General features: G+C 47.5%; 1 pseudogene; it reads right to left on the reverse strand.

Moving 5' to 3' along the window:
• The window catches only part of LOC131586324 (zinc finger protein 850-like), a 505,482-nt pseudogene extending 486,920 nt beyond the window's left edge, over positions 1 to 18,562 (reverse strand).
• Positions 18,563 to 23,999: the final 5,437 nt, after the last annotated feature.

The raw sequence follows: 23,999 nt of genomic DNA on the forward strand, positions 1-23,999 counted from the left end.
AGAAACTTCCTACACTCCAGCAGATCAACAACCCTACCCAGCTTGGTGTCGTCTACAAACTGCCTGAGGTGCCCTTGATCCTCTCCTCCACATCACCGATAAAGATATGAACACAACTGGCCCCAGTGCTGAGCCCTGGAGAATACCACTTGTGACCAGGCACCAGCTGGATTTAATTCCATTGAATTCCACCACTCCCTGGGCCTGCCCATACTGACCGTTTTTACCCAGGAAAGAGTGCATTAAGTACTTCAGTCTTTTCCTCATCCTTTATTCTGTTTCCCCCCTCATCCAACAGAAGACAGAAATTCTCCTTAGCCCTCCTTTTGTTGCTGATGCAGAAATAGTTTTACTCTAAGTTGCAAGTTTCTAGGAAGAAATTCTTTCCTGTGAGGCTGGTGAGGCACTGAGAACAGGTTACCCAGAGAAGCTGTGGATGCCCCAAGCTCGGAAGCATTCAAGGACAGTTTGGATGCAGTCCTGAGCAACCTGACCTAGTGGAAGGTGCCCCTGCCCACATCCAGGGGTTTGGAAGTCGACAATCTTTCAGGTCCTTTCCAAACTAAATCATCCTGGGATTCTATGATTTCACTGCTGTAGCCAGATTAAACTTGGGCTTTGTCCCTTCGAATTTTGTTGTCCCTGCAAAACCTCACAACATCCTTAGAGTCCTCCTGAGTTGCCTGCCCCTTTCTCCAAAGACGATAAACTCTCCCGTTCTCCTGTGTTCCAGCCAGAGCTCTCTGTGGAACCCATTGCCAGTGGGACTCGTACAGAAAGCACGGAGTCAGGTCTGTCCTCCTAGGTCTCATTTCATAGGAACAATAGCTAGGAAATATCTCAATGGCAATTCTTGCCTGGTTAAGTTCATCTCCTACATGAGGAGGACCATGCCCTCTTGCCTAAGGTATTAAAAACGACCAAGTGAAAGTTAAATACCAGAAATTAGTGCATCCTGTAGCTGCCTCTGCCACTGGCTTACCTGTAACACAAAGCCAGGTTCCACATGCCTCCAGTTTTTTCCTCTCCCAGGCAGTTCTAGCTCCAAACTAGCCTGTTGTACAGTGGCACCAGGAAGGGCATTACTTATGGAACCTCCCCTCATGGTGCCTAAAGGCTTAGCTGCCTAAATTCAGCACACAGAACCTAATGGAGGCCAGCTAAGTGATACGGAAAACACCAAAAGTAAAGCTATGTACCCCTTTCTCACTTGCAATGAAACCCCTGCAGCTGGAATGACCACAGCAAAGCAATATGCCTGCAGCCTGGGGGAGCCCTGGATGTGCAGAAAACCTGCTGGTGTCATCAAATGGAAATGAATCCTCTGGAATTCCCAGCTTCTTAGGATCATTAGCACCCAGTAAATCAAAACAGAGACCTCAGGCCTGCGGGCGAATCACTGTGCAGATCCTCTTGCTACTGATTCCATCTCTCCCCATTTTTCTAAGTTCTTGGAGGTAAAGTCACTTAGGTTAGCTACACAGCCTACAAGAAGTGTTCCTCTATTTTTCTGCACTACTAATACATGTAAGATTACATATGCTAAATCTGTGTTGCCCTACTGTCAAACTGTCTGATTCAAGGAATTTCTGAAGCACCAAACTTTTTTCCTCAAATATTACACTGTGAGGCAATGAGCATAAAGATTTAATGTTGAAAGCAACTTTAATTATGTCTATGAAAAACATTTCAACTATACACCATGCTTTGGGATGCTGCAACACATCATAAGCCTAAAAGTCAGGAAAGAAAAACAAAGTGCAGGAAGAATCCATTTCTCATTGAGGTAAGGCTGACCCCTGACATGGACTCTCCTCACCTGTATCTCTGCCTCTCCCACACAAGAGAATGCTGAGAGCTTTGATAGCTCTTGTTGTCTGTAGAACACTGCAGCTGACATCCACCAGAAGCTGTGGAGCTGCAGTCCTTACACACCAGTCCCCCAACAGGCTTGAATGTGCATCAGCATTTCCCAAAGGTCCCAGGAGCCCTTGGCTCTGTGCTGCTTGTGAGGAAGTCCTGGACTACAGCTTTGCTAGAATTCAGAGCCAAGGGGGTTTTGGAGTTTGCTTGGGCCCCATGTGACTTCCCAAATGAATAGCTTTGCTGTTGGCATGGAGGGGCACAGGCCCATCAGAGCTTCTGCAGATCAGTCTCCTGGAAGGCTCTACATTATAGACATTATAGGCTCTTCGTGTAGGTTCTTCATTAGGATGGCAGGATCAGTTCTTTAGTGCATGCTTGCAGGAAGATCATTTGGTACCTTCTGTTTGTATCTCCTGCAGGAAAGGAATTCTTGATAATATCGTGCTACTTAAACCCACATTGGGATGTAGCTCTGTTGTCGTTCACAATGACACAGATTGCCTGCTTTATCCCTGCCTGCCCTGGTGATCCTGCGAGGGACTGTAGTGTATACCATGCACGTTTTGGCTCCAAGAAAAGCTTGGGTTTGCTTCTTAGTGTGGAATAAATATTAGAGTAATAAAATGGACAATTAAACTGCTCACTGTGGAGTACATACTCATGCTTTCGTATGTCAGCCTTGCATCTCATGCTTCCACGGTTTGTTACTCATCATGAAACAGTTTAATAGAAAAAACTCAGATCCCATATTATTTCTGAATATAACTGCATCAGATCATTGAGAATTCTGCTGGCAGGAACAAGGCAAAAGTCTTCTGACACTCACTTGCAGTTGTCCTGGATTTTGGCAGCCCTTTGTGAAAAGTTGCTGTAGGTAGAGTGTTTGGAGTTGGTTTTATGGTGTTTATGAAAGATGTGTGGAACAGTATGCAGGGCTCTCCTAGCAGAAAATGCCTGGCCAGCAATCATATTTTAGGAGTCCCCTGCGATGGCTTCACACAGCAACACCAAAGCTGCTGAGAGGAAGGCCCAGAGGAAGACAGCCCTCATATTTCTGAGGGAATATCTTTGACAACAATCCAACTTGTCAACCAGCTGTGAGAAATACTCACTCACTGGTAAAGCTGAAAGAGGAGAAAGCCATCTAAGCAAAACTCTTTATGAATATAAACGAGTCAGCTGAGCCGGGTGCATTCTGCTGACAAGGCACACCTCCCCTCAAATGCACAAACCTTTATGCACTTCCCGGGCCCGCAGGGGGTGCCTGTCCCCTTTCCCCCTGGCTGCTACTCAGGAACTTCCCTTCTTTCTGACCAGGCTCCAACCAGCACCTCCTTTCCCCTCCCCTTTCTCCGCCCCGTAACAAGCCTGGCTTCACTGCCCTTTTCCTCCTGCCCACACTCACCAGGCCCGGCCTGCTGCTCCTCACGTTTTTGCCTGCCTGACATGAGCTCTGCTTCCTATGGCTACCTACCATGGCCGAAGGAAAACATTTTTTATCCCTCACACATCTGACCTGACATTTCCAGCCATGGGCCAAAGGGGAAAGCTTTCAGTGTGTTTGGGCAAGGCCGGGTTATGCTCAAGGCAAAGGTGTGTCTGTCAGTGCACTTGGCTCCTTCTCTCCTCCTTGTGTCTGGCACACTCCGGAGCCCACAGCTCCTGCAGAAACCATCACAGCACTCAGCGGGAGCAACCTTGTGTCCAGTCCTCACACAGAGCTGTGGTGTCCAGCACTCCACCTCATTGGAATGAGGAACTGTTGCAGCCCCTTTAGAAGGAGCTGAGGAGGTTTGGCCTTCAGATCAGCTCCTTCCCACCTCTTGATTTGCTGCCCTGGCCAAGCTGCTGCTTGTGGCAGCACTTGTTTCACAGCTGAGAGCCCTGCTCTGCTGGCGTGCAGCCATTGCAGGAGCTTTTGCGAGGGACATTGAGCCTTTCAGATCCTCCTAAGGAAAGCTCGGGGCAGAATTTGTCAAAAGATCATTGCATGGGAGATGCTTTTGCCATTAAATCCTTTCTCTGTGCTCCATGCCTCACATAGTTAATATTTGAGGAAACAAGTTTGCTGCTCCAGAAATTCCTCAGATCAGTCAGTTCACCTGTAAGAGAACACGTATTTGGGATGTGTAATCTCACTTTGATTTATTGTGCAGATAACTACAGGAGGACTTCCTGTGATCTAAGTGAGCTTGCCATCTAGAACTTAGAAAAGTGGGGAGAGATGGAATCAGTGGCACAAGGATCTGCTCAGTGATTCTCCCACAGGCCTGAGGGATCTGCTGTGTTCCATTAGGCTTTTTAACCCTACATGAAAACATCATGCTTCAGATTGTCAGGAAAATTAATCCACAAACACCAGAGGTTTATGTCCAAAAAGAAGACAGAGAAGTCCTTTTACTTTATTCAAATAAAAGGAGAAGCCATGGGCCATTCCCCTGGGGTCTCTCAAATTTTTGGAGGGCACAGCCTCCTTTTTCTCCGAATTTCCCGGCCCTATGTCCCTCTCTCCTTCCCCATAGGCTGAGGTACTTGGGAGGTGCAGACTTCCCGGAATGCCTAATACCTAGGATACCACCCCCCAATGCATAATCCCCTTCTTAATTCTTAACTCTTGTGGAATTTGTGGTGTTTCCTCAGTGTCTCTTTAATCCTTCAGTGGAATCCATCCCATTGTTTCTTGATATCTGTCAGTGATACTTTCATCTTATCAGCAGACCCACAGCTTGTTTGTAAAGACAAACCTGCCATTCGTTTCAAGATACATGATGTCTAAGCTGAAATTTTAGGGGTCAGAAAAGCCTTAAAGAACTCTCTTCACTCCAGTTTATCTACCCAACAAGTCTTGGACTGGTGATAAACTGCATTTGACCTCCACAGCAGCTCCAATTCTGATGAGTTCTGTAGCATGGTTGGGATCACTGTGTTTCATATAACATTACTGTATGATTGCTGCACTGGGAAGACATGAGATAAACAGCTTGTTAGTTGGGCAGGAAAATCAGGGTAGCATTAAATAGACTGTGTTTGGTTTACTGGGTGCTAATGATCATAAGAAGCTGGAAATTCCAGAGGATTCATTTCCCTTTGATGAAACCAGCAGAAGAATGACATGGAGTTCAGTTCTTGTCTACTGAAACATCTCCAGGGCCTGGAGCTGTTTAAGTGCAGCTGTGTTTGGTTTTCCCTCTTCAGAAAGTCATTTTGAAGCACCTTTTTTCATTCAGCAGTGAATGACTGCCACTGGCCTCCTCTGTACCAAGAACAGCCCCAGCCCATTTTCCATGCTCCGACCTGTAGCAATGGACCTGAACAACTTAGGCCATAGTGTGCTCCAGCCAAACCATCTGTAGAATTTCTTATCAGACCCTCTAGAAATTGTCAAAGTTGCTAAGACATAAATCATTTGAAAATAAGAAAGAAGAAGCTGAGAAACAGAAAAACAAGACTACAAGAACCAGATAGCAGGGGTCAGTTAAACACCTAGACTGTAACAAATCATGTATCCTAAGAAGTGCATGCAGAACGTGTAACCAAGAGAGGCACCAATCAAGTAATGCATGATCATGTGAACAGTAGTTTTAGAAACTATAAATAAGTGCATAATGTAAACAATAAACAGCTTCTATGTATTCATATTAGCTCCTTGTTCAGAAGTCCTGAGCTTCCACACTGACCAGCACAGGCAGAAGGTGAATCCTGCACATCCAGGGCTCCCCCAGGCTGCAGGCATATTGCTTTGCTGTGATCATTCCAGCTGCAGGGGTTTCATTGTAAGTGAGAAAGGGGTACCTAGCTTTACTTTTGGTGTTTTCCATAACACTTAGCTGGGCTCCATTAGGTTCTGTGTGCTGAATTTAGGCAGCTAAGCCTTTAGGCACCATGAGAAGAGCTCAGTTGTACACTGCAGATCAGCATGTCTTTGCAATGGGTGTGTGGTGCAGACTTCATGTCCTCAGCGTCTATCAAGAGCAGGAGAGGCCTTTGAATGGTTTCTGGGCTATGCCGTGGTTCCTCCTCTGTCTTACGGCTGAGAGAACACCCAGAAGCAGTCAGAGCATGTAAAGTTGTCCACTCTGGCCAAGCAATCCTTCTACATTTAGTAATGTAGAGGTATCTGTGAAGCATCTCTATGTCTGGGTGATGTTTTCTCTCAGCTGTGTCTGGTTTGGATGTTTGCTGGAACAGGCAGTCCTGCACAGTCAGTTCCAGGTTGTCTCAGCTTTTGAGTTGTACAGCCATGGCTTTCTGCACAGTTGTCTCTGATGTTGTTTCTAGACTTCATCAACTTCTGGGCAGCTGTGTGCTCTGGCGTGGCTTTGTCCATAGGGAAGGGGTGGGAGGTGGCCATGGGGAGAACAGCCCAGAGCCCAGCCACACCATTAGCTTTGCAGCAGGGCCAGGAGCTGCAGTTGTTTTGGGTTTGCCATGGGGTGCAGGAGGAGGCAGATGGACAAGAGCTTTGGCAGACTGAATGTCCAGTCAAAGGCTTGGGTACTTGGTCTCAGCCTTGCTGAGGAAGGTCCCCGTGTATCCCTGACAGGAACTGATGCTTTCACTGAAGTGTGAACAGGTCCTGATTTGGCTTTTTAGCTGTGCCAGAAATGATGGGATACTAAGGAAGGGTGTGCATCTGTCCCTGCTTCCTCCACCCCCCTTCCTGGTCATGGCATGGGAGCCCTGGAGCAACTTGGGCAGGCAGAGACCTTCCAAAGAGCCGCAGATCAGGGAGCTCTGCTGAACTTCCTAAATGCCAGTGAGCCTGAGATGCTGGATGTGTGGGAGCTGGAGAGCTCTGAGCATCCTGAGAGCTCAGCAGCATCAGGGCTCAAAGGCTCCTGGGGAACTGTAGGAGGGAAGGGCAGCAGCAGAAGGAATGATGGGCTTGAGAAAAGCAGGTTTTGCCATCCTGCAGAATGGCTTTGTGGGGACTTGACTGGAGATCAGCAGTGGCTGTTAGATGCTTTAGGGGCAAGGAGAGAATTTGGATCTAAGCACTTACCCATACATCCAAAAGTCCAGTGGAGGCACTGTCACCAGAGCACATCTTGATGTCAAACATGTGGATGCCAACTGGGAATGTAGCCAGACTTGTACATATGTGAGCATGAGGGGAGAGGTGGTAAATGTGTGACATGATCTCTCCCTCACCACCTCCCGTTCCTACGAAACCATTCTCCATCCTGGGCCAAGCTGCTCCATCAGTCTGACTTGTCTTTTCCTGCCAGGTCCCAGTGAAGAATGAGGCTAAATGTCTTGAGGCATGTCCTGAGGGGAGACAAGGCTGGATGCTTGATGTGAGCACTCTGTTCTATACTCTGCAGACTTCTTTGCTGTATCCCACTGTAGGGGATAAGAAGAAGGGGTCACTGGGACTGCCTTTGATCCCCCCGATACACAAGGCAGGAAGTCCCTATGTTGGCAGTGCTGCAGGGTCTCTGCAAAGCTCTCTGCAGCTGGATGTCCAAGAGTCCCAGGAGATGAGGTAAGCCAAGGTGTCTGCTGCTCCAGTGTGCTGTTCACCTCGCCCTTCCCATCTCGTGAGGTTATTTTGCACAGTCATCTCTCCCATGTCTTTAGGCAAACCTCTGTGTATTCAGCATTTGGCCCCATCTGTGGTGATCCAGCCCAATGTCAAACCCACCACCATATGGCCCAAGAGTAGAGGTGGTGGTGGGGAAGAGGAGGCAGGACTGAAAAGCTCCTCAAGACTCGTCCTCTTCTGGACATGGCTGTTGATTCCCTCTGTAATGTTTGTGGTGTCATTTGGGAACTGTATTGCATGGGTTTGGATGCTGCCGATCTTTGAACACTCTGATCCTTGACTGTCAACTTCTGCAGCCACATTAACATGTTTGGGCAAATAATGGCTACTTTAGAGGGGTCTGCAAATTTGGGAATTGTTTCTGTAAATGTCAGATGTAACTTCTCTGTGCGCAGGCCTCCACTGTTAAATGAGATCCCAGATATGTTTTGGGGTGTATGTGTATAATCCAATTGACATTTAATATTTATATGCAGGCTTTGTTACCTCTGTCTCTCTTTTCTTTGCCTCTTTTGGGCTCTGTTCTCTGTGGATATAACTTTCTATATTCTCCCAGCCTCCTCTGGGCTGAATTCTCTGTTGATACAGCTCTCTATAGTCCCCCAGCCTCCTCTGGGCTGAATTCTCTTTAAGATACAATTTTCTCTTACTCCCCAGCCTCCTCTGGGCTGACTTCTCTGTAGATACAGTCTCTCTTTAATTCCCCAGCCTCCTCTGGGCTGAATTCTCCTGGGATCCTTCCTCGTGGGGAGTTCCACTTATCTCCGTCTTCGTCACTCGAAGAAATCTCCCGGACTCATTAGGTTCTGATTTCTCGGGTTTATTAAAGGATTTTTACAGAACTTGGCAGGTCCATCCAGACTAACTGCACAAGCTTAAATCGCCACGGCCTGGCTCATCTTGTTCTAATGATACAAAATGGCCCCGAAACACACGGCCTTTTCACTCTTATACTAACTTTTATCCTATTAACTACTGACACGTATATTGTTATCATACCTTAACAAATAAGTTTTCTATATTTACTAACATAATTAAAAGTGCGACTAACTCTAAACCAATTACATTCTGTGCTTTTATAAACTGCAGAAGCATGGAGAAGAAGGAAGAAGAAGGACTAAAAACTACACCCTTTTTCCTCCATCTTTACTCCACGTGTGGAACCCTCTTAAAACTTATACTTTCACCTCTGTGTCAAAAAACCTATTTTTCTACTTCTTATATAATTTCCTACAAGCTCTGGCTTATTCAGGGATATTTAGAAGCCTTTTTATCAGTATTATATACAATTGATGTATTTTCCAGAGAATTTCACAAGCAGAGAAATTTTCCTGCATTTCTAGACTCCTACATCTCCCCCTTCTCTTTGCAAAAGCTTTCTCTAATCTTTTAAAACGGCTTCTCTATCCATGAATTAGCTGAGCAAACAATGTCTTCAGACATTTTCACTTAACTAAATCACGAGCAAATTTGTATTGATTAATGCAATTAATAAAAAGATAAGGCACAAATGAAATAATTAACTGATCTTATTCTAAAGCCTTATCTCCCTTCAAAGGTTCTTAAACTTCTATAATAAAGAATTCTCTTTTAAATTTCTCAGTCCACTTATTTCCTGCGTTATTGATTCTTCAGCAATTGAGATGTTGTCTTCACTCAAGATCACGTTTGTGTGCTGGCTTCTTGGCTTCTGGAGTCTACTTTCTCTCTTGCTTGTTTCTCGGTCCAGTATGGTTTCACACATTTCGTGGGGACCCACTTTGGTCCTGCATCTGTGGAGACACAAGCATATCCTTTTCCCCAGGTTATTAGTTGAAATGGACCTTCTGTTTGTTTTGACTCTAAGTTTCTAATCAAGACTAAAGGTTTCTCTTTTAGTTTTGCCTGGGTACTGTTAGAGAAATGCCTAATAATCGGTGGAATTGGTTCTGCAAAGGAGCCATTTAGAAAATTCAAGACATACAATGCCTTATTCAATCTCATCTGAGGTGTAGCTTCTGCCTCTCCTCTTTTCTGTCTGTCTAAGATAGATTTTAAAGTACGATGTGTTCTCTCAATAATTGTTTGACTTGTCGATGAATGGGGAATGCCAGCAGTGTGATAAACACCCCATTTTTTCAAGAACTCTTCAAGAGTACGATTTTTATATGTTGGACCATTGTCAGTTTTGATCTCTTTAGGTACACCTAATGATGCGAACGCTTGTAAAAAATGTTTACATGCATGTTTCGCTGTTTCTCCTGTGTGTAGAGAGGCAAAAACTGCACCTGAAAAAGTATCTACTGATACATGAATGTTCTTAAATCTCCCAAAAGATGGATATTTAGTAACATCTGCTTGCCATAATTGCAAACTCTCCAATCCTCTTGGATTTACTGCTCCTGTGGACATAGGAGGCTGTGCCAACTGGCAATCTGGGCAAGCATTTATGATGGCTTTTGCTTGCTCTTTTGAAATATGGAATGTGCGCATTAATGCTTGTGCATTCTGATGAAAGAATGCATGACTCAATTTTGCTTGTTCAAAAATATTAGGTAAAGTGTTTGAAATTATTAAAGTCAGTTTATCTGCTCGGGCATTTCCTTCTGCTAGAAAACCTGGGAGAGAAGAGTGTGCTCTAATATGTGAAACAAAATATGGATTTTCTCTTTGTTCTATTAGTTGTTGCATACTGATGAGATAACAATACAGATTTTCATTATCTACTTCTTTCAGAAGAGATCCTTCTATTCTTTTAACAATATTTGTTACATAAGCCGAATCTGTTATCAAATTGAAGGGTTCTTGAAATAACTGAAATGCTCGAACTACAGCAGCTAATTCTGTGATTTGGGGTGAGCCTTGTACAATTTAAATATCTGATTCCCACCTTTTTGTAGTGGTATTTTGCCATGTTACAACTGCTTTGTGGGTTTTTCCCGAACCATCAGTAAATAGAGTTACTGCATTTAACGGTACTTCACTCAGCTTTGGTTTTTCTTTATAACTTAATTTGGACTGTAACAGTTTATGACTGGGAAAATGACTTGAGCAAACTCCTGTAAAATTTAGCAACGCAATCTGCAAGTCATCGTACTTTTGCAATGCCCAATCTAAATAATCTTTCTTCAGAGACAGGTAAATGATAGTAAAATCTTTACCTGTCATTGTTAACAATCTTGTTCTGGCCCTGATAATTATCTGGGCTGCCATTTCTAATGCAGTATAAATTGTTTTGGGGAACCTTTAGGGCAAGAATACCCATTCTATTATCAACAAAGGATCTCTTTCTGAACTGTCCCACTGGAATATAAGACCGTACAACTGAATACCCTCCCCTAATACTCCCAGAAAAAAGGGGAGAGTTCTTGAAACTCGATGAGCTTGTCTTTTCTGGAGAGCTTCAGTGATATTTTCGAGAGCTCTTTGAGCTTCGGGTGTGAGAGTTCTGGGAGATCTAAGATCAGTGTCCCCTTTAAGCAAATTAAAAAGCGGTGAGAGTTCATCATTTGTGATTCCCAAAGTTGTTCTGACCCAGTTGATTTCTCCAAGGAGTCGCTGTAGCTCTTGTAGGTTATTGACTCGAGTTCTTACTTGTATTTTCTGTGGTTTTATTTCTTGTGCTGTGATCTTCCAACCTAGATAGCTCCATGGTGAAACTTCTTGAATTTTAGAAGTCGAAATTTCTAGTCCTGCTTTCTGAATTTCTATAAACATGCTGTCACGAGTTTTTTCCAGTTCTTGCTCTGTTGCTGCTGCAATGAGCAGATCATCCATATAATGAATGATCAATGCCTTTGGATGTTTTTCTCTCACTGGAGACAGGGTTCGTGCCACGAACCATTGGCAAATTGTTGGAGAATTACGGAGACCTTGTGGTAATACCACCCAATGATACCTCTGTAGAGGTCTCATTCTATTAATACTTGAAACTGAAAAAGCGAACCTTGGAGCATCTTTCGGATGAAGCGGAATGTTGAAAAAACAATCCTTGAGGTCGAAGATCATGATTGGCCAGTGTCTCGGAATCATTGAAAGCGATGGAAGTCCAAGTTGAAGGGGTCCCATTTCCTCAATGACCTCATTAATTCTTCTGAGATCATGAATCAATCTCCACGAACCTGAAGACTTTTTACGAATTACAAAAACTGGAGAGTTCCAGGGACTAGTAGTTGGTGTAATGTGACCTTTCTGCAACTGTTCTTGGACTAATTCTTCTAGAGCACTCAGTTTCTCCTTTTCTAGGGGCCACTGGTCCACCCAAATAGGGTCGTCTGTTTTCCAAGTTAATTTCAAGGTGGTGAGTGCCTCAGTGGCCCCTATCAAAAATCCATTTCAATTCTCATCCCCCACTGGGATAGAATGTCTCTTCCCCACACTGTGAAGGGTCTCTGTACAACAAAAGGACACACAATAGCTGTCTTTTCTTTTGGCCCTGTAATGATGATGGGGTGTTCACTCTGCAGGCACACGGTGTTCCCTCCAATCCCTGAGAGGGCACTCAGAGGAGTTTTTAAACTCCACTCTCCAGGCCAGAGAAGATGTGAAATGACTGTGACATCCGCGCCTGTATCCACTGTCCCTTGTATTAAAACTGTATTTTTATCATATGTCAGCTTGCAAGTGATTACAGGTCGATCACGGCTAATTTGTTTCACCCAGGTAGCATGAACTTCTAGGTATTCATTGACAGATGCAATCCGCTCTCTGGTCTTTATCTTGATTGGAGTATTTGCATGTGGAGGCAGGGCAATAGCTTTAGCTATCAGTGTGTTCGCTGGAACGGTCAATGGAGGACGTAGAGCTTTAGCTAGTACTGTTAATTCTTCATTATAATTTGCAGAGACAACACATGGATATATAATAAGTCCCAGAATAGTACATCTGTCCCTGCCTATTATCAAAAAATCCTGTCTCTTTCTTGATGCTCCGGTTGCTCCTGTATGAATTACTGCATGATCTTCATTAAAAAAACACACCATTTTTGAGGTCCTTAATTCACATTGTGCACCTGGTGGTAATAAATCTGGATCACTGGGGAATTGACAAATAGTCTTGCTAAGTGAGTCAGTTTGTTGTTCCCCAATAATCGCTTTCTGATTAGAAGAATTCAGTAAAATTGATGTTGAGGATTTTCCCTTACCACCACTTGTGTCATCGCGCGGTGGCTTGGCGTGCTCTTTTTGAAGTTTCCCGGCATTGCCAGAGGTTTTCCATCTACATCTGTCTTGGAAAAACATTGACTAGGATGATGTTTTCCTCTTCTGCATCTAGGGCAGAGAGTTTGTGCTTTTTTCTGTGACGTACAATTCTTCTTTATGTGTCCCTGTTTTCCACATTGATAACATATTCCTTTGTGCTGCTTCCACCACGTCTGTACAATTAAGTTGTTGAAATCCTGATTCCATGCTCTTGAATATTTTCTGAAATCCCTCTCGTTGTTCTGCAAGTAACTTTTGAAATTCTTCTGCAGAAATGCTGGCAACTTGTGAAATGCGCATCTTACTGCAGGCCTCTATCATTTCTTCAACTGTTGGATACCCTGGCAAGGTACTGATAATACGTCGACACTCTGCATTAGCATTCGCAAAAGCAAGACCCTGAAGCAAATGTGGCTTCACATTTTCATCTATCACCTGTCGGTCAATTGCTTGTGTGAGACGATCCACAAAACTGGTGAAAGGCTCTGAAGGACCCTGCCTTATTTCAGTGTAAATACCTTCTGAGGATCCAGAGGGTTGAATCTGCAGCAGTGTCTTTTCAGCTGCTTCTATGATATCTCGGAGCACCTCTGGAGGCAAATCTGCCATTTGGATTTCTGGTTTATGATATGGGATATCTCCTGCCATCTGGGCTACTGTAATGTGTGCATATGGTCCTCTTGCATATTTATCTCTCAATTCTTGGAGGGCTTTTCTCCATTTCTTATTCCATAACATATATTGTGACTCTGTAAATATTGTTGTTGCTATATATTTGCAATCATAAGGTAGCATTTCATGACTGCGAAAGAGGCCTCTCAATAATTGTTTAAAATACAGAGAGCCAAGTCCTCTCTTTTCTACTGCATCCAGTAGGTCTTTTAAAAGTGAGCCATCTATTGGCTCCCATCTTGGGGCATCCTCCCTTCTTCCAAGTCTCACTGGTAGTACAGCAATATCCTCAATATTTCCAGGAGCATCCATTCCTCCCCCTTCTCTTTGAGGAAGGGTCCATATTGATTTTTGTTTTTGTTTTATTCTAATTTGCGGTATCATAGGGAAATTTTGTGATTGTGAGAATTGAGTAAAATTAGGATCAATTAGATCCTGGAAATCTAACGAATGATGTAATCTTTTTGAAGAGGAGGGATATTTTTTTGAAAACAAATCCAATTTTGAATCTATATTTTGAAAAGCTGATTTGTCAGCTTGAAGGAAAAAGTCTTGTGCTTTAAATGATGACAGTGGAATTCCTTCACTAGCAGTAATAGTTAAAATACTGTCATCCTCCACATGCTTTGCGCTTGTAATTTCAGATGATAATGAGGGCTGGTGTAATGCTGTTTGCCCATATGATGCTGTTGTTTCAGCAATCGGCTGTAACTCCTTTGTTACTGTTGAATCATTAGTACTTGTTCTTATAATTTCTAAGAAATATGAGAAAAATTCTAAAAATGCAGAATCAAGGGGATAATTCTCTTTAAGAGATAAATCCCTTTCAGTACTAATGATGCTTATAGTAGAGAATTCTTTCTTTGTTGCTAGATCGTCTTCATATTTAAGTTGCGCAGGCTCGGAAGCTATGCTGGACTGCGCATGCGCGGCTTGGCAGGGGGCTTCCCCAATCTCCGCCTTGATGGATTGGAGCCTCCGCGTCATAGACCGCGTCACGGGTCTCCCTTCGGGGCGTGCCTTTATGGCTTTGGCCGGCCCCCTTGCTTTTCCTGCCTTTTTAAGGCGGCGCTTTGGTATTGCTCCTAATTTCTCCCCATTATATCCGGGTCTGCGTGCGGCGCGGCCAGTCTGCCGTTTCCCGCCGCTCTTTGTGGCTCCTCCTCTTGGGCAGCCTCTGATTCCGCCTGCTGGGCGGGTATATCTGAGCTAGCCTCCTGGGCATGCTCTGTTTCATTATTTTTTTCCGATATCATCTCCGGGCTATTAGCTTTGTCAGAGGGCGGGGAGAAATCCCTCCCTCGCTCTGGCTCCTCTGACAGAGGCGGGTAAGGGGGTTGTTCTATAGGCGTGGCTTTAGAAATATCATGAATACTTTCTAGTACTTTCTCTACCCCACCCGCTACTTTTTCTGATTCTATTAATTCCATAAAGACTTTATGCCATTCTTCATATGTTCGCGCGTGACTTTTCTCTCTGCAATATTGCAGCAAACTGCTCACTTTGCTTTCTGGAGTTTCAGTGGGACCTGTTTGGCGCTCCGCCGCCTCCCGCAGTCCTCCCTCCTCCCGCACAATATCCGAAGGGGTGGGGTTAAGGGTAACCATGCCGCTGAGGCTTTTTGGAGCTTCCCGCTGCTCCAGAAAGGGCAGTTCAATATCTCTCCCCTCCCCACTTTTCAGGGTAGGTAATTTCGGAAAATGATACTGATACATTACATCAAAAAGAATATCACATCTCTCCATCATTTTTTCTGGTACCCATGTCTCTGGGATTTTTGATTCTTGTAATCTCATTTTTATAGTTGCCCATATACACGGCTGAAATATATGCTCTTCAGATACCCTAGGGTAATTTTCTTTTATCCACAATAACAATAATTCTAATTCATTCCTAGGAATTTTAAAATGATACAGCTCAATAACAGTCTCTAATTTTTCTAAGATTGCCTGTTCTCCTCTAGAGATATTTGATCCCATCTCGTAAGGTTGGAACGAGCTTACCGGTTCAGATGGCTATCTACGAGGATTACCGACCAGCAGAATCCAGCGTCCGGAGTTCAGGGCCCTTGGAACTCCGGAGTTTGATAGCAGATGGATGGTCCGAGATCCGGAGTTGTGATCCAAACAGGCGTTGATAAAGATTTTCGTGAGCTATATATAGCACTCACACGGGGCACCACTTGTTACCTCTGTCTCTCTTTTCTTTGCCTCCTCTGGGCTGAATTCTCTGTGAATACAGTTCTCTATAGTCTCCCAGCCTCCTCTGGGCTGAATTCTCTTTTAAGATACAATTTTCTCTTACTCTCCAGCCTCCTCTGGGCTGCCCTCCATCTTTACTCCATGTGTGGAACCCTCTTAAAACTTATACTTTCACCTCTGTGTCAGAAAAACTATTTTTCTACTTCTTATTTAATTTCCTACAAGCTCTGGCTTATTCAGGGATATTTAGAAGCCTTTTTATCAGTATTATATACAATTGATGTATTTTCCAGAGAATTTCACAAGCAGAGAAATTTTCCTGCATTTCTAGACTCCTACAGCTGGAAGAGGCAGGAATAGGGGTCCGGGGGGTAAATGGGTCAAGGAGAAGGGGGCTCTGGGGGCTGCGAGAGGCGGGATGGCCGGGAAAGGGGTGCAGGCGTTCCTGGTGCCGGATAAGGGGGTGCAGGGTGGGACCCATGGCCGGGAATGGGGGTTCAGTGGGATGGCGGCGCCCAGGAATGGGGGTTTAGGGGCCCCTCGGCGCTCCGGAATGGGCGATCAAAGAGTCCCGGTGCCGGGGGTCCCCCTCACCTCTCGCCGCCCCCCGGGAGCGCCCCCGGCCCCAGCGCTGGAGCCATCGCGCTGCTCCGCTGCGGCCCCACCCACAGCCCCGGCCCCGCCCCCAGAGCCGCCTCCGGCCCCGCCATTGGCACCGCTCTTTGCAGCACCAATGTCATACATGGCGCTATGATGTCATACAGCCATGTCATGATGTCACAGCCTTCTCTGTGATGTCACACAGTCCCCTCTATGATGCCATAGCTGCTCAGTGACATCACACAACAAACTCTGAGCTGTCACACAGCCCCTTTCTGACATCACAGCTGCTCTGGGGCTCCAGGACACAACCACAGAGGTGCTGCTGTGACACAGCCCCCTCTGGCACATCCCACAGCCCCTGCCAGTGCTGAGCCCCTGGGAGCTCTGTCTGGGCCTGCTGGTGTCCCTGAGCTGCCCTGGCAGGGCCCCAGCCCTGCTGGGCTGTGCTCAGGAGCTGCTCCTGGCCAGAGCTGTCTCCCTGCTGTGGTCTGTTTCCGTGACAACCATCACAGCCCGTGTTGCTATGATCAGTCCCTTGGCAGCTCCATGGAGACCCCATGCCAGGGGTGGTTGCCATGGACACCAGCTCAGGCCTGGAGCCAGAGCCTGTTGCCATAGCAACCATTTGCAGTCCCATCCCCAGGCTCATGGGATCACAGAGCCACAGAATTGGCTGAGTTGGGAGGGACCCATGGGGATCCTCCAGTCCAACTGCTGGCCCTGCACAGGACACCCCAACAATCCCAGCCTGGGCCTGGCAGCGCTGGCCAAATGCTGCTGGAGCTCAGCCAGCCCTGGAGCTGGGAGCCTTCCCTGGGGAGCCTGTTCAGTGCCCCAGCAGCCTCGCGGGAAAAACCTTTTCCTCACATCCAGCCTAAACCTGCCCACCTCAGCTCCAGCCGCTCCCTCCACTCCTGTCCCTGGACACCAGAGGGAAAAGGTTCCCTCAGCCCCCAGCCAGGGACCCGCTCCCAAGGCTGCTGCCCATGGCAACCAGGCCTGGCACCAGCTGGGATGCTCGGTTTCCACAGGCTGGGCTTCAGGAATGGCATTCCCCAATTTCTTGCTCCTGCTAAAACCGGGCTGCCACTCTCTTCCCTCCAACCTCCCATGGAAAGCAGAAAAGGCAAAGATCCCATTCTGGGATAAGAACAATTTCTTGAGAACAGCAACAGGATAAGGAACAAACAGGAACAGAAATAATTTTGGTAACAAAATAGGTAAGAAGAACTATTTACAGGGAAAAATAAACCACCACTGACTGTTTCTTCCTGGCCACGTATCTCCTCCTGTCTGGAAATGACACCCTTCTCCTCTGGTGACAGAGAGGGAGTCCTTTTCCTGCCCCTGGCAATGACCTGATATGGGATTGAATATAATGACAGGGCCATGGCCAGACCCTCACGTTCCTTAATCCCACATCATGTCATTGCCATGGGCAGGAAAAGGGACAGGTGTCTTCCCAGCACGAATCACAGGGAACATGGATCACCAGGTCTCTTCCCAATGTCCGTCCTCCAAGTGGGGATGAATCAGGAGCAGTACACAAAGCTCTCCCTGAACTTCCGGCATTTACAGGGCTTCCCCTACCGGTGCCTCCATTGGTGTCGGGTCAAGTGAGAGTGCTGGGTGAAGCTCTTTCCACACTTGGGACACTCGTAGGGCCTCTCCCCAGTGTGGATGCGCCGGTGGATGACGAGGTTGGAGTAATGCTTAAAACCCTCCCCGCAGTCGGGGCAGTGAAAGGGCCTCTCCTCCGCGTGAATCCGCTGGTGCCTGAAGAGAGTGGAGGTGCTATGAAACCTCTTCCCACACTCAGGAAATTCGTAGGGCCTCTCCCCAGTGTGGATGCGCAGGTGGATGATGAGCTGGGAGCTCCAGCTGAAGCCCTTCCCACATTCCCCACACTTGTAGGGCCATTCCCCAGTGTGGATCATCTGGTGGCAGATCAGGCTGTTGCTCTGGCTGAAGCTCTTCCCACACTCCAAGCACTTGTAGGGCTTCTCCCCATCCTGAAGCTGCTCATGCACCACCAGCTCAGAGCCCTGGCTGGATCTCCGGCCGCCTTCCCAGCACAGGGTGGGTCTTTCCTCCTCAGAGCACCCTGGGATGGGTTTGGAGCCCCTCCTCCTGTGGGATCTCCGGGGATTTTCCTCCCCATTGGATTCCTGCACTGTGGAGCCACTCAAAATGGCCTCTTCCATGAGGTTCTGCTGTGAGGATTTGTCCTCCCTGGTCTCCATCCTCAGCTCCTTGTCTGGGGGAGGAAGGACAAGGAGAGGATGGGATTTGCCTCCGTGCCAGAGGGAAGGGGAAGGAAATCCCCCCAGTGTGTCCCCAGCAGGACGGCGTCGGCAGCGGGGTTGTCCTGCAGCCGGGGGCCAGGCTGGGCTGGGAGATGGAGCAGGAGAGAGGGGGAAAGGGGCAGTGACTTCCTCCTCACCTGCCTCAGTGTCCTGGGGCATCTTCCTCTTCCTCGCAGCATTTTCCTCCATGGAGCCAAGATCTGGGATTAGGAAATCCTGGTTTAGGAGAAAACAAGGGATGAGCATATTGAGTTTTTAGGTCTCTCTGTTCAAGTCCCTCTCTAGAAGTCACCCGGGTATCTGGAGGGTCTTGGTTTGAAAGGAAAGGTGTTTGCTAAGGAAGGCAAAACCTAAACTGAAATATATAAAAATGTAAGCAACAGCCTCCTCTGAATTATTATAATCTTGATATCAAAGTGCTTTCAGATAAAGATATAGGAATAGGAATAATAGTTCTATTTTTAAAAATAATGAAAATGCAGCACTACAAAAAAAAAAAAATAAAAGCCAACAAATAACCAACTCGCTGAGAGAGTCAGAATACAGCCTGACACCCTGTTCGTCAGGGTGCTGGCAGCAGTCTGGTTAAATGATGGCTGCAGTCCTCCTGGAGTGACTGATGTGGTTCTGTTGAAGCAATGATCCCATAGAAGGGTGTAGCTTACCTCTGAAGTTCCGGTGCTGTAGATGGGTCTGGTCTCTCCTCTGGGAATCCAGTGGAGAAAGGCTGCCTGTGGTGCTCTGATGCTCTGATTATATCCAGTCAGGAATGCTTGGCTCCTCCCTCTGGGTGGAGCATCTCACAATGGGATGATGTCATTTTATCAGTCCTGCAGTGAGACTCAATGGCCCATTAAGAGAAGATATCCCCCTGGAGGGAGGATGGGTGGTGGAAGAGATAAAGAACACTGCCCCACCTGGTTTTAACATCTGGCCCATTAACAGAAGACATCCCCCGGTTATGAGGGATGGGTGATGAAAGAGATAAGGAAAACTGCTCTACCAGGTTTAAACAGGTGGTGAGAGAATACATACTTTTGATTACATCTTGCATTTCAGCCCAGGACATGGGGTCCATAAAAACTTCCCAAACACCAAGATTCAGCCCTGAAAATGCCTCCCAGGAGTTCCCCATCTCTGGTCTCTCCCCTTTGGTGTACAGGGTTTCCCCCGTCCCAGCTGCTGGGGGTCCCGGTTGTTCTGGGGGTCCCCTGTCTACTCAGTCCCTGCCCTGCCCAGACTGCTGGGAGTGACGGGAATCCAAACAGTTCCCCCCATTTTCATGTCCTCACTTAAGGATGATGGGACCCCCCAGTATCGCCCCAAGGGGCATTTTCCACTCAACTTTGGAGTTCTTCATTCTCCAAACATTTCCCCCAAAAAACCCAACCCCTCAGGATATCTGGGCTGAGCTCTCCCTCCCCGGTCACCTGTGGGATGGGGGGTGATGATCCCATGGGTGGAGGCTGTGAATTCAGGGAGTGCTTGACCTCGTGCTTCCTTCTCCTTTCTCTGATCCTCCTTTGTCCCTCTTTCAGGCTGAAGAAGCAGCTCCAGGAGTCAGAAGCAAAACTCCAAGTCCCTTGGAGCTTCAATGGACCCCACTGAGGGCAGGGACTGCCAAAGGTTCCCCAGGGACTGGTGAGAGCAGATCCTGGAGGCCAGGATTGCCGGGAGCCAAAGGCTCTGAGCAGGGAACTGCAATGCTGAGCAAGCCCTGGCTGGGTTGGAGGAAGCAGAAAGGCCAAGCCCTGAGCCCAGGCCTGGCACAGCAGGGCCTGTCCCTCACGGGTGGCTCGGGGCTCTTTGTGGGGCAGTGGGATGTGAGGGGCAGCAAGGACAAATGCCATAAACCTGTGTGACACTCCAGATCCTTATGGAACCAAGGAGCCAGTGTGACACTGTGGTAAGTTGTGGATCCAAGGGGATCATTGTGGCACTCTTGGGCCCATGGAAACAAGGGGCCAGTGGGACACTGTGGGGCTTCATGGAAACAAGAGGCCACTGTGAGCCTGCAGGGCTGTAACACCCCAGAACACTTCAATGCTGGTGGTAACCAAAGGTTCCTGTGCTTGTGTTTGATGCACAGGAGAAACACCAACCAGATCTTCTCAACATGGACAGATGCAAAGAATATTCTTGGTAGGAAGGGACCCACAAGGACCATCAAGTCCAGCTCTTAAGCGAATGGCCCCACAAGGATTGATCCCACAGCCTTGGTGATACTGGCACCATGCTCTGACTACTGAGCTAAGAGGTCAAAATGACACAAAATTTTACTGGCAAAATATAGACAATCAAGGATCTTTGGCAAAGGGTTAAATACAACATCCAATTGAACATAAAATTGTCACCATAGCATTAACTTCACTAGCTTAGTTCATTTAACCTAAAAACCTTGAACATTTAAGATTTTGGGTAACATTAAGATATTCAATAATGTTCCAGGTACGTAGGATAAGAAGGAGAAGAAAAAGAGACCAGACAGACAGAAGATCTACAGAAAAACACTTCCAGGATGATCCCAGTCACTCCCACTACAATTCCAGTCACTCCCAGTTTGAGCTATGGCACCCAATCACCCACAGTGCGGTTTCAGTCAATCCCAGGTCCTCCCAGTATGATTCCAGTCATGGCCAGAGTGACTCCCTGTCACTCCCAGGATGGGCCCAGTTGCTCCCAGTCACCTCCAGTATGGTTCCAGTCACAGCCAGCCCCTTTGCAGTCACTCCCAGTACGATACCAGCTAGTTCCACTAGGATCCCAGTATGACCCCAGCATGGGCACAGCTGCTCCCAGGATTATCCAGTTGTGCTTCCAGTTGCTCCCATTTACCTGCACTGTGGTTTCAGTCTCTCCCAGTCTATCCCAGTTGTTCCTTGTCACTCCTCAGGTGCTTCCAGCCTGATCCCAGTTGCTCCCAGCCACTCTCAGTCACCCTGAGTGCAGTCCCAGTTGCTGCCAGTGTGGTCCCAGTCTTGCCCAGCATGGCCCAGCTGCTCCCACTGTGCTCCCAGTAGGATGCCAGTTGCCCTTAGCATGGATCCAGTTGCTCCCTGTTGCTCCCAGTGTGATCCCAGTTGCACCCAGTTTCCCCTAGTATAGTCGCAGTCCCTCCCCAGATGATCCCAGACCTTCTCAGCATGGTCCCAGTCATTCCCAGTTGCCCCTAGTGCAGACCCAGTCACTCCCAGTTGTTCCCAGTTGTCTCCAGCATGGGCTCCCAGTTGTCCCCAGCACAGTTCCTGCTGTTCCCAGTGTGTTCCCAGTCATCCCCAGTATGGTCACAGACACTCCCAGTATATCCCAGTTGCCCTCAGCATGTCCATAGCCATTCCCAGACACTCCCAGTAATCCCACTCAAGTGCTTGTTATCCCAGTATGATATCAGGCCCAGAATATCCAAGTCAAGCTGGGATTCACTCCCTGAATTCACAGCCCCCCCATCTGTGGGATCATCACCCCCCATCTCACAGGTGACCAGAGAGGGGGAGCTCGGCCCAGATATCCTGGGGGATTCCTGGGTTGGGTTTTTGAGGGTGATGATTGGAGAATGAAGAACTTCCAAAGCTGAGTGGAAAATGCCCTTTGGGGGGACATTGGGATGTCCTGGTGGCAGCTCCTGGCAGAGGCAGCCTGGAGGAGCAGAGCCCTGTGTCCCCGAGGACCCCAAAGTGGGGAGCCCAGAGAGGGGGAGCACCACAATTCATGGGACCCTCAATTGCCTGGTGAGGGGCAGGGGAGTCTCCATGGACGCCCTGCACCCCGAAGAAGAGAATAAGGGGACCAGGGACCCCGGGACCCCAAAAAATTCCAGCATCCCTAAGTGGGGAGATAGAAACGGGGGAAACTTCAGATTCCTGGCACTCCCAGAAGCCTGGGCAGGGCAGGGACCGAGTAGACGGGGGACCCCCATATACATGTTACCCTCAGATGCTGGGACAGGGGTGAAACCCTGAACACTAAAAGGGAGAGAACAGAAATGGGGAACTCCTGGGAGGCATTTTCAGGGCTAAGTCTTGGTGTTTGGGAGGTTTTTATGGACCCCATGTCTTGGGTTGCAATGCAAGATATAACCAAAAGTATGTATTCTCTCACCATCTGTTTAAACCTGGTAGAGCAGTTTTCTTTATCTCTTTCTTGACCCATCCTTCATAACTGGGGGATATCTTCTGTTAATGGGCCAGCTGTTAAAACCAGGTGGGGCAGTGTTTTTTATCTCTTCCACCACCCATCCTCCCTTCAGGGGGATATCTTCTCTTAATGGGCCATTGAGTCTCACTGCAGGACTGATAAAATGACATCATCCCATTGTGAGATGCTCCACCCAGGGGGAGGAGCCAAGCATTCCAGACTGGATATAATCAGAGAATCAGAACACCACAGGCAGTCTTTCTCCACTGGATTCCCAGAGGAGAGACTGGACCCATCTACAGCACCGGAACTTCAGAGGTAAGCTACACCCTTCTATGGGATCATTGCTTCAACAGAACCACATCAGTCACTCCAGGAGGACTGCAGCCACCATTTAATCAGACTGCTACCAACACCCTGACCAACAGGGTGTCAGGTTGTATTCTGACTCTCTCAGCGAGTTGTTTTTTTGTTGTTTTTTATCTTAGGTACTGCTGCATTTTCATTTTCCTTTCTTTAGAAAGGAATTATTATTCCTATTCCTCGATCTTTATCTGAGAGCACTTTGATATCAAGATCATAATAATTCAGAGGGGGTGATTATTTACATTTTTATATATTTCAGTGTAGGTTTCTGCCTTCCTTAGCAAACACCTTTTCTTTCAATCCACGACAAGCCAGGTGCCCGGGTGACTTCTAGAGAGGGACTTGAACAGACAGACCTACCAACTCAATATGCTCATCCCTTGTTTCCTCCTAAACCAGGATTTCTCATTTCCAAACCTCATCTGCATGGAAAAGAAGGCTGCAAGGAAGAGGAAGATGCCCCAGGACACCCAGGCAGGTGAGGAGGAATTCAGTGTCCCTTTCCTCCTCTCTCCTGCTCCATCTCCCAGCCCAGCATGGCCCCCGGCTGCAGGACAACCCCGCTGCTGACGCCGTCCTGCCGGGGACGCACTGGGGGGGATCTCCTTCCCCTTCCCTCTGGCACGGAGGCAAATCCCATCCTCTCCTTGTCCTTCCTCCCCCAGACAAGGAGCTGAGGATGGAGACCAGGGAGGACAAATCCCTGTGGCACAGCCTCATGGAAGAAGCTGTTTTGAGCAGCTCCACAGCAGAGGAACGCAATGCAGAGGAAAATCCCCGGAGATCCCGCAGGAGGAGTGGCTCCAAACCCATCCCAGGGTGCTCTGAGGAGGAAAGACCCACCCTGTGCCGGGAAGGCGGCCGGAGATCCAGCCAGGGCTCTGAGCTGGTGGTCCATGAGCAGGTTCAGGATGGGGAGAAGCCCTACAAATGCTTGGAGTGTGGGAAGAGCTTCAGCCAGAGCAACAGCCTGATCCAGCACAAGATGATCCACACTGGGGACTGGCCCTACAAGTGTGGGCAATGTGGGAAGGGCTTCAGCTGCAGCTCCCAACTTATCATCCACCAGCGCATCCACACTGGGGAGAGGCCCTACGAGTGTCCCAAGTGTGGAAAGAGGTTTCAG

Source organism: Poecile atricapillus, chromosome 19, assembly GCF_030490865.1.
Source record: "Poecile atricapillus isolate bPoeAtr1 chromosome 19, bPoeAtr1.hap1, whole genome shotgun sequence".
In the NCBI taxonomy this organism is placed as follows: domain Eukaryota; kingdom Metazoa; phylum Chordata; class Aves; order Passeriformes; family Paridae; genus Poecile; species Poecile atricapillus.